This window comes from Cavia porcellus, unplaced genomic scaffold (assembly GCF_034190915.1).
Source record: "Cavia porcellus strain 051 isolate PalLab524CR breed Dunkin Hartley unplaced genomic scaffold, mCavPor4.1 scaffold_7, whole genome shotgun sequence".
In the NCBI taxonomy this organism is placed as follows: domain Eukaryota; kingdom Metazoa; phylum Chordata; class Mammalia; order Rodentia; family Caviidae; genus Cavia; species Cavia porcellus.
In genome coordinates this window covers 29,594,390-29,605,424 of record NW_026947490.1, presented here as the reverse complement: position 1 = coordinate 29,605,424, position 11,035 = coordinate 29,594,390, and positions in this window count along the sequence as shown.

Genomic DNA, 11,035 nt, shown 5'->3' with positions numbered 1-11,035 from the left:
AACATAAAATGAAAATTAGGTACACAATCAGCTGCACAAATGTTTCTAAAATTAACAAACTAAATTGAACTAGATATAAAAGGCTACTGTATCACACCAAAACTGGCTTTGTTTAGTCACACTAACCATGCTGCAGGTACCCAATAACCACATATATTTAATGGTTACTATGTTGGGCATCACAGAAAAAGAACATTTCTATTGTGAAAAGCACTGTTACTATTTACATATAGAACATGCCATCTGTAAGAATCATTTATCTGTGATCAGAATGCTAAAAGACACACATAGAGCAAAGATCATAAAAAGGCATTCTTCGACAAAGGGCCAAAGAGAAAAATCCAAACCACTGTATCAGAATATCTAGAATTCAGCTACCCCACCTGCTAAAGAAATGGACAAATCGTTGGTGATAATGACAGATCTCCAAAGCTGTCCCATTAATGCCAGGAACAAGGCAGAGTGCCACCATTACCACAATGGCCATTGCTGCTGAGGTGCCAGATGAGCTTGACAGGAAGGTAAGAGGGCATAGAAACAGGAGAAATGAAAAGATGAGATTGTTGAACAGCTATTTTGAAGAAAACAAGACACTAGAATAGCCAGTGCTGATTTAATGTCATCTTACCCTGAAGTCCTACTATGCTTTTGTTATTCTGTTTCCATTGGTTCTATCATGTTATATCTTATTGCATATTATTATGTGTGATAGTATAAATAAATTTTTTACGGAAGATGAGATAATATAGTGGCCATTGGTCATTCTCTGTTATTTGCTTCTGAAGGCCCTGTAATACTTTCATTCTCTTGAAAGATTTTACACTATTTTGTTATGTTTGATACTATTGTATATCAAGTTACGCTCAACTATTTCAAAGAAAGAGACGTTATGGTAGTTACAGTTAATTATGTGTTGTCTTGTGGTAAAATGCTGTGTTGCTTGCATTGTTCTGATCTGATCTGCTTTGTTATATTCTTTTGTCTTAATTTCTTTAAAAGAAAAGACGAGATTGTTATCTCTCACAGACAATGTAACCATCTGCCTGAAAATTCCAAGGGAATTTACAGGTAAACCTTAGAATTCACGATCAAGAGTTCTTTTTCTGATTCGACATAATACAAAAGCTATATACTAATCAGCTCTCAAGTAGAATCAGATCCCTATCCCACACCGTACACAAAGCCATTCCTGAGGAGTGTGACGTGATTTTGAGGTTAACTTTTTAATTGATTCTCTTTTAATGTAAGAAAGTTATTAATTTTTATAAATTAACTATGCAGCTCCTTTCAAAGAGGTAATTTTGACCTGTCCTCACAACAGATTTCTCACATGTGGAGCTATTTTTATTTGTTCTAACTAGTTGGGGGGAAGAATGTGATGAGCATCTATTGGGTAGAACCAAAGATGCTGCTAAACATCCCGTAATACACAGCACAGCTCACTCTCCCCACAGTCCAACAAAGTATGGCCCAGTTGCAAATGCCAATAGTGCCTTATTGAAAATCTCTGATATAACCTGACATTTAAACAAATTATTGTATTGCTTCTTATTACTTCTCCATTTAATTTTGAATTTTCTAGGTGTACGGTCATACTAACTGCATGCAGTGAGGATACATTCTCTCCGGCTTTTGTTCTTTTTTTCTTGGTTCTGTTTTACACTGCAGTGGGCTGAGACTTTTAGAAAAATATTCATAGTGGCAAGCTCAGAGTCCGGAGTCCAAGTCTCAGTATCAAGAAGAAAAGAAGCTTTTCTTTCTTTCTTTCTTTCTTTCTTTCTTTCTTTCTTTCTTTCTTTCTTTCATCCTTTCTTTCATTCTTTCTTTCTTTCTTTCTTTCATCTTCTTTTTCTTCTTTGGTTAACCCTAATTGGTTTCTTTTGCATCCAAGAATCCGACTGGCAGAACACTGGCTACTACCTGTGGTACTGGGTGTCATTTCCTTCTTCCAGGCTTTGTTGAAAATCCTCTCTCATTTGCATTCATGCAGAATCCAGGAGTTCATGGCTTCCACTTCCAGTCCATCACCACACGGGTCCTTCCTGTTCTCTGCCTTGCCCTCCGGGTGAATCCCCTCTCTGGGAGGGCAAAGCCACTTTCAGTAATGTGCTCACGGATTCTCTGAATGGCCCTGAGTGGGAGCTCCATCTTGGCCACTCCTCTTCCCCAGCGTGGTGGTGGCCCTGGGTCCTCCTCCTCTTAGTGCTGCTTCTTCTAGCCAGGACACTGCCTCCCCGCCCCAGGAAGCTCCTCACCATCCTGTTCTCGCTTTGCCCCCCAGGAGGCCACCCCTGAGTTCGCAAACATATGCAAATGTCCTCCGAGCTCAGGCTCAGACATTATTCCCTGATGGTCTTTAGTAGAAGTCCTCTTCACTCCTGTTTTATGAATTGTTGTTAGCATATATTTGCAAGACATAATGAATATATTCATTGTGGATAGTTGTCACATGGGCTTGACAAAAAGCTTCATTCTTTTTATATCCCCTTCCCCTCCATCCCTCTCCTTTCCCTGTATTTCTTGGTCTGCTATCCATTTGCCAAAAGAACTATCTCCTAATTTCTTATCATTTGTTTTTTATTTTTCTCTTTGATTTATTTATACACTGGGTTTTTCATGTAAGAGCAAACATACAATTTTTTTGAGAGAGGGTCTCACTGTGTAGTTCAGGTCAATCTTGAACTCACTGTGTAGTCCAAGCTGGCCTTGAACTCACAGCAGTCCTCCTGCCTCAGCCTCCCAAGTGCTGGGATTACAAGCGTCCACCACCACACCCACCAGCCCCTTCAGCTGCTAACAAACTCCTATGTATCTTCCTTTTTGGTCCATTATAGTAAATTTTATTTTAATAGATTTCCTAGCACTCAATCCCACCTGTATTTATGGGTAATATCCTTTAGACTTTGATAGGGAGATTTTTACTGCTCATTATCTATTTGCAATTTTTCTGTCAATATTCATGAAAGATTCTTTTGTGGTTTTTCCTTTTGTCTATTATCACGGTAGCTTTTTATGTTCTATGGTGCTGACTTTGTGCAAATAATTGCAAACTTTTGCTGTTCTCTTTAATTTATGCTAAATCAGAATTGTCTGTTTGTAGTTTTAAATAATTTAATTGGGCTTTGTCAGTTTGTTACAAATGGTTACAAATTTACTTAACGTGTGCATCAACCCTTGAGTCCATTCTGTAATCTACACATTCCTGAAGAATCATCAAAGTACTTGTATTCCAAATTTCTAAATTATAAGCGAGGAACTTAGCATTTTATTCTTTAAATAATTTGTTTCTTCGGAGCTACTGACTACCATCATTTTTATCCTTTGGTCCTTTCCTGCCTGTGTGGTTTCCCTAAATCTGAATTTTGTTCCACCGTGTGTTGGTGCTGCGGTTGTCGCTGTTGTGTGTGAAGTGCTGGATTTCACATCGATAGCTCAATTTGATATTTTGTCCATTGGCATCAGTTTCTCCTTGACAATTATCTCCAGATTTTCCAGTTTCACTGGTATGTGGCTGCTTATCCTCGCTTTAACTTGCTTTATAATAGAGTTCTAAACGGGAAGCCTTTAGCCTACCTTTTTGTATTACACACTTAGTTCAACCGTCATTTTCAGTTTTATGCTGTTATTTTTCTACCTCATTATTTGTTAAGGGCTCCTCATCCCTGGACACCTGACCGCGTCCAGCATGGAGAACCTTTGCACTGGATTAGCTTCTGGTCTTATCCTGAGCAGGCTCCTGGCTAGGGGAGTTTTTATTTGATGCGGCAGTGAATCTGGATTTCCAAAGAGTTGCAAAGGCTTGCATGGGTGTAGTAGGCCTGGGGCAGGAAACAGCAACTATCTGGGCAGGAGCCACCAGGGCATTTGCCTGGGCGTGGGGGAGAACACAGCGCCCCATGGGGAGCTCAGGCAGAGTAAGTGCAGTGGCTGGTGCAGGCCCGAAGGGCACCGGTTGCCTGTTGTCACGTGGAAGCACCTGCCACTCAAATATCTCAAGAGAAGCCGTGTCTTCTATTTTGATTATTAGGGAAGATCTCCAAATTTGAAGCTGTAATCAGTAGATTTAAACCCTGTTGAAAACCTGTGTGCAAACTAAATGCAACTATACACTGAAAGTCTGAAATTTCCCACGAGTAAGCTCTTGGCCTTAATATGTGAGTTCGGCCGAGTAGACAAACTCTTTGACCTCTGTAGCCTTTGATTTCCGGCATGAACTCCTGACTCCAGGCTTCTGTCTCCGCAATGCACCCATCTGTTCTCCCATGTTGCCTACCTTGTCCTTTAGAGTTCTTCACATGTGATTCATGGTTATTTAAATCTCCTTGTGAGACAATTTCAACATCAGTGCCATATCTGAGTCTGGGACTGCCCTTTGGTTGTCTCTTCAGACTTTGGTGGCTTTTTGAAAGCAGACTTTATTTCTGAAGCACTTTTAAGATCTAGCCGCCTCCTATACTCCCTGGCATGTGACCCCTTCCTGTGTCACTTGACCTCTGCTTCCCCTTCACACGGTTTTCTCTTTTTCTACAGCCAGTCTCCCTCTGCCTGTCTCCTAAGGACTCCTGAGATTCCATTTAAAGCCCTCCAAGATAATCCATGGTAATCTGTTTATCTTGAGATGTTTAGTTTAATCACATCAGCAAAGTCTCTTTTGCTATAAAGGCTCACCCTCAGAGGCTCCAGGGATGGGGCATCCATATATCTTTGGGGGTCATTTTCCAGCCCACTACCTCTTGTCACTAAACCCCAGTCTTCAGCGGGCATGTGCCCTGGGCCGTGGCCTTGACAAATGATTCTCAGCTTCCCTCAACCCACTTGGGGTGACAGGAAGGCACCAGAGTGCTGGGCCTGAAGAAATGGCTCCCACACTGGGAGAAGACTCCAGAGCAGCCTGCGTTGTGCAGAATGCTCTGTGCCCCTTCAGACAGGTTTGTTCTTCCCTCTTCCTGGGAAGTCTGGTGGGGCTCCTGGAGATACAACCCATGCACGTGTGAGGATCCCGCAGGCCTAAACCTGCAAGAGTCCCGCATCCCCTGCTAGCCCATGCAGATTCCAGCAGCTCATCAAAATTGCTACATTGTTGATTCTCCGTAGGTTCAGTTTTTACTCGAAAGGTCGAGAGTGACAATTTACAAGCTCTTTGCATGTCAGAGCTGCAACGTGAAGTCTCCTGTTCCACCATCTTTATTCTTTCTTATTGGTTTCCTTTTGGTTAGTTTTGCACATTTTGGTTGGAGGCCCGGCCTTGCCCATTTACACTGGGTGAACGTCCTCTCTCCAAAATCAATGCTGATTTCATTTTGGTCAGCAGGGGGAGCCCTTAGGCTTTGGTTGTCTCTCTTCTCTGAAAGTGAGTTTGACCTCTGCTGGTAAATTAGAGAAAGACACGCAATAGGAACTTGAGTAGGGTCAGGGGCCTCACGTCAGATCACAAGGCAGCTGTGGTTACAAAGTAAATAAATAAAAAGTAAAATACGTTTGTGCGAGAAAATAAAACTGGGAGAGTATTCTAACAAATGGTACCTGGGACTTGGCTCTCATGGAGAGAAGCAGTAACACGGGGTACATACTACTGCAAAGTGGGGTGGGGGTCATTTACTGCTCAGTCTCTACTGATTTTTACCATCTGAGAATGCCATGTCTTCCAATTTTTCAAGAAAAATCTACATTTTTGTGTTCACATGAGCTGTCTCCCAATATTTCGATGTTGTAAATTACTTTAAAATTTTCCAGACTGTTCCAAAGAGAACAAAATACAGATAGGAGCTGAACTTAGCCTGCTCATTGGAAGCCAAATCAAGGAGGTGAGAGCCTACATCTTCCCAGGGTAAGGGTGGCCAGAGGATGGGAAATAAAGGAAAGTGACAAGGAAGCCTTTTCTCTCAGATGGGAGGAAAGGAGCTGCCCCCTCACTGTAGGGGCATTTGCTTATACACTTAGCAAATAATTTCATGCAGCACCTTGTTACTTAGTAATCTGCAAATCTGGCAGCCTAAAGGCCTGACTTTTTTGAGACTGGAGTGATTTGTTTCTGTGGCTCCACTTGGTGATCTCTCTTGTCAGACTGGGCTTGTTTGGCCCTCACAGGTGTGGTCAGTCTCCAGCTTCAGCCACTCCCAACATCAAGTGCCTAGATTTTCCTTCAACTGCAGCTACAGCTGGTCAGGTGTGGGTACTGTCATTGCTTGGATCTTAAATATGTGGCTCTCCAGGACTCTTGGGAGGTCCTGGAAGTCAAAACTTTAGGATTTGGGTGGTTATGGGAGTTCCCTGAAGGGGTAAGTCTTGCCCACAGGTCCATATATTCTTTGTTTCTCTTTCTCTTTTTCTCCTCCTCCTGCTCCACCTCCGGATCCTCCTTCCTCTTCTTCCTGGCTGTCTGACCTGAGCAGCTTTGCTCTACCACAGTTCCCTGCCAAGATGTCCTCCTTCTCCATAGGCAAATATATTGTTCGCCTGGTTCCTACACAGAACCTGGGCTGTGCAGGAAAGTACACGAGACCACAAGCCCTATGCCTCCCCCTAACCCTGGTGTACGCTCTGATCCTGATTTGCAGATCCATGAAGCCACAAACTCACATTGGCCACATTTAAATTTTCCCCAGGCTATTTGTGATTTGGGGGTTTTCTTTGAATTTCTTCCCTTTTCTAGATTTTGGACTGAAAAATCTTCTGTTTCTTTGTTAGCCTTTCTCATAGTTTTAAGATTTCATCTCATCCAAAACATTGGCTCATAAAGACCCAGAATAAGGTTTGGCCAAATGGGCAACCCCATAGCCCCAGTAGGTAGCTAAGTGGCCATCGTTACACCCTGTATTTCTATAGGAAGTGAATCTGACACCTGGCCCACAAAGCCTGTGAAGGCTAATGCCTTTTTAGATTTCTCAAGTTCCTGACTTTAGACAGCACCTGTATGGTTATGATTCTGTTCATGTGTCCAGACAAAACTTTCCCTGAAATCCCAGACCTGTGTACCTGATTTCTTCTCTGCTTCTGAGTCTGACATAGCTGACTCAACTTGTCCCAAGCTGAGTTTCAATTCTCTTCCATAGAAATTCTCTTCCATGGCTAACAGCAGGCCTGAGGAACAATTTCAGATACACTCAGCCACCTTAACCTTTGACAAAGGGGCCAAACACATTCAGTGGAAGAAAGATAGCTTCTTTAATAAATGGTGGTGGAAAAACTGGCTCTGCATATGCTGAAGGCTAAAACTGGGCACATATCTTTCACCATGCACTAAACTAAAGTTGAAATGAATCAAAGATCTAAATATTAAAAACAAAAACATTAAATTTCATAGAAGATAGAATAGGCAAAACTCTTGAAGACCTCATGTAGGCAAAGTTTATACAAATAGATATCTGATCACACAGGAACTATCACAAAGACTCAAAAACTGAGATTTCGTCTTATTTAAGAAGCTTTTGCACAGCAAGAAAACCCCAATATAGTGAAAAGACAATACATAATGTGGGAAAAAAATTATTTAGCAGCTGTTCCTCAGACAAAGGTTTACTATTGAGAACATATAAAGAATTCAAAAAAATCAGACTTCCAAAATCTAAAGACCCAATCCAGAGATGGGCATCTGAGATAAATACACACTTTGAAATGAAAAAGTACAAACAACAAATAAATATATGAAAAAAAGTTCAATATCACTGGTCAAGAGATACAAATTAAAACAATACTGAGATTTTATCTCACCCCAGAAAGAATGGCTATCATCAGGAAATCAACTAATAACAAATGCTGGCAGAGCTGTGGAGAAAATAGAGCCCTTCTCCACTGTTGGTGGGAATGTAGACTGGTGGAACCACTGTGGAGGTCAGTCTGGAGTCCTCAAAAAAACTAGGACTAATGGTTCCATTTGACCTTGTCATTTTCCTCCTGGGTATCTTCCCAAAAGAATTAAAAGCATCATACTATAGTAATATAAGCACACCTATATTTACAGCAGCACAATTTGTAATAGCTAGATCTTGGAAACAACCCAAGTACTTGTCAACTGGTGAATGGATAAAGATTTTTTTATACCATGGAGTACTACTCAGCCATAAAGAAGGATACACTTGACACATTTCTAGAAAAATGGATGTACCTTGAGTCCATACACATGTGTAAATACTGCATTGTTTTTTTGCTGTGAGAAACCAAAAGTGTAAATAAGGACCAAAATGTATAGTAAGTCTTGTGAAATAGGAAGAAAATGTTCAGATAGGAAGGAGGACAAGGGAGAGGTGAGGGGGAGAGGAAAAAAGGGAAAAGTTTTAAAAATGAGAAAAGAAAAATAACACGGAGACAAAGGTTTTGTAAAAGGAGAGAGGAAGAGAGGTTGAAGATGGCAGGGAAATGGGAAAAAACAAACTATATTACACACAGATACAAATTCTCTATGACAAATATGATTATTATGCATATATAAAATGTAGCAATGAAATCTGATTTTTAAAAATTCTTTTTCAGTTTCTCCCTTCTCTGGCAGTGACAGCTTCATGCTTGCAACTGTTCAGGCTCAAAACTTCAAGCTTATCTTAACTTTTTCTCTTCCTGTGTGTATCGGATCTGTCAACAAACACTGTTAATTCCTTCTCTTCCCAGCACCTTCCAAGCACACTGAGACCCTGAAACCCCCATCTCCCTCCCCCAGCACTGCAATAACTTAGACAGAGTCCAGGCTGCAAGCAAGCAGGGTGCTCGGGAGAATGTGGATCATTTCCCGTCCTTTATTTGTTCAAGAGCTGTTTTACAATTCGCTCTGTGTGATGGGTAACTGCAGGTGTCATCCCGACAGGGTCACGAGTTGAACATTTGGTCAAACACAGTTCCAGGTGTTGCCATGCAGGTGCTCGGAATGAGATTAATCTTTAAGTCGGTGTCGTAGTTACTTTTTACTCATCGCTGAGACAAAATACCTGATGACCAAAGCTGGGAAAGGAAAGGTTTATTTCTTAGAGTTTTTGGAAGTTTCAGTCCATACTCAGTTGCCTCCAAGGCAGGGTGGCATGGCAGGGCTGCAGTTCATGGCAGCTGCAAACAGCAAGGCAGAAACCAGCGGGAGAGAGAGACACACCTTCTTCCTGCCATTACATCACATCCTGGTTCCACCCCTAGGCCAGTGTAGCACTCACAGTCCCAATCCAAGCGCTAGACAATGAACCAATCACAAATGCACAATGCAAATGCATGAGGCCTGGGGGCAACTACATAAACCATGACAGTCAGTAACTTGGAGCACACTGGTTTGCCCTCCACAGTATGAACAGACCTCAGCCAATCAGCGAAAGAGCTGAGTAGACAGAAAGGCTGGCCCTGCTGGGAGCAAGCAGAGCTGTTTTTCTGATTGCCGTCAGCCTGAGCCTTGTTTCTTCCTACCTTTGAACTTGAACTGAAACATCGGCTCTTCCTGGCCCCTACCGTGCCTGCCATCTTGTGATCTGGGTCTATACCAGTGACTCTCATGGCCCATAGCTCACCTGCTGTGACCCATGTGGCTCTTGAGGTCCCTAGGGTGAAGGACCCTGACAGGATGAGAAAATAAAGAAGAGACCAAAGCTGGGGTCAGGTGAAGCCCTTGCCCTCCTGATGGGAGGGAAGGAATTGTTCAAAAAAGGTAGCATGTTTATTTATAAACTCAGAAGGATGATGTCAGCTTCAGCCCTGCTGCCTACAAACCCATTGCTTGGATTATGTAGGGGATTGGTGTTTTTCTGGGCTGAAACAGCTTCTTCAAAAGGTTTAGCCTGGACACACTTTGTTCTTGAGACAGCCATGCACCAGCTGTGCCTGAGTGGCAAATTTCCAGCTTCAACAGCTCCCAATACTTACCAGCTGCAGATTTGGGGACCTGCCGGCCTCCATCGCTGTATGAGGCAATTCTTTACAGTGTCTCTCCCCTTATATGAAAGACATACGTGTCAAGACCCCATGAGTGTCTGAAACCGCACATGGTACCGAAGGCCATACATGTGCTGAGAACATTTTCACATAAAGGAAGCACTGTAAGGCTTCTCTTTGGCAAATCTAAATTGCCAGCATGATTGTGCTGTGCTTGGAGATCACTATTAACTAAAGGTTAGATTTATAGGAAAATGGGTGCAACGTGATGCCATAGTATTAAGTGAAACAAATCGGACACATAAACTTAGATATTGCATGATTTTTCTTATAGGAGAAAGCCAAAATATAAATAAGTTATAGAGCAAAATAAAAGGTAATAGGAAATAGGGACATGGATCAAGGAAGGGAGAGAGGAAAGGATGGAAAACATAAGCTGTGTTATGTCCACGTGCTAGCTCCTTGTGATGAATGAACTCATTTTGTACAGCAAACGTAGACTAATTTTTAAAATGCAAGCACTGTCGTACAGTAAAACCTGATCCAATCCCTGAGATCCTGACTGACTAATGGATACACATCACACAGAGGATGGACACACGGCACTAAGGGATGACTCATGTCCTGGGTGGGGCAGAGGACAGCACAAGATTTCATCATCACATGACTCAGAATGGTGTGAAACTAAAACTTACAGATGGCCGATTTCTGGAATTTTCCTGTAATAGTCTTGGTTGTTGATTGACTATAGGCAACTGGAACCAGAAAATGTGGATAAGGGAGTTACAATAAATAAATACACACAGACACTGTGTTGGTCCGCTCTCTCTGGTGAGTCCTGATTTATGCGCTCTTTTAAAAGCCTCCAATTGCTCTGTGACCTGCCCCAGGTACCTGGTGCCACCTGCTTCCACTTTCCCCAGCAGTCCCTGCCCTGCTGTCTGTCACCCGGTTGCTTCGCAGTCACATGGCTCCTGCCCTTGCAATGGGCCACATTCTCACTTTCTTTACCTTTACTTAAGTCCACCTTCCACATGCGGTCTTTCCTAGCCCTGCACTGAAACCCAGCAGCCCTCAGCTGTTCCCCTTCTGCAATCCCACATCTAGGTTTTCCTCCCTAGGATACAGCTTTCCCCGAGAAGGTGAACATTTAAATTTGCGTATTAAATGTCTATCTCCCCACTAGAGTTTTTGA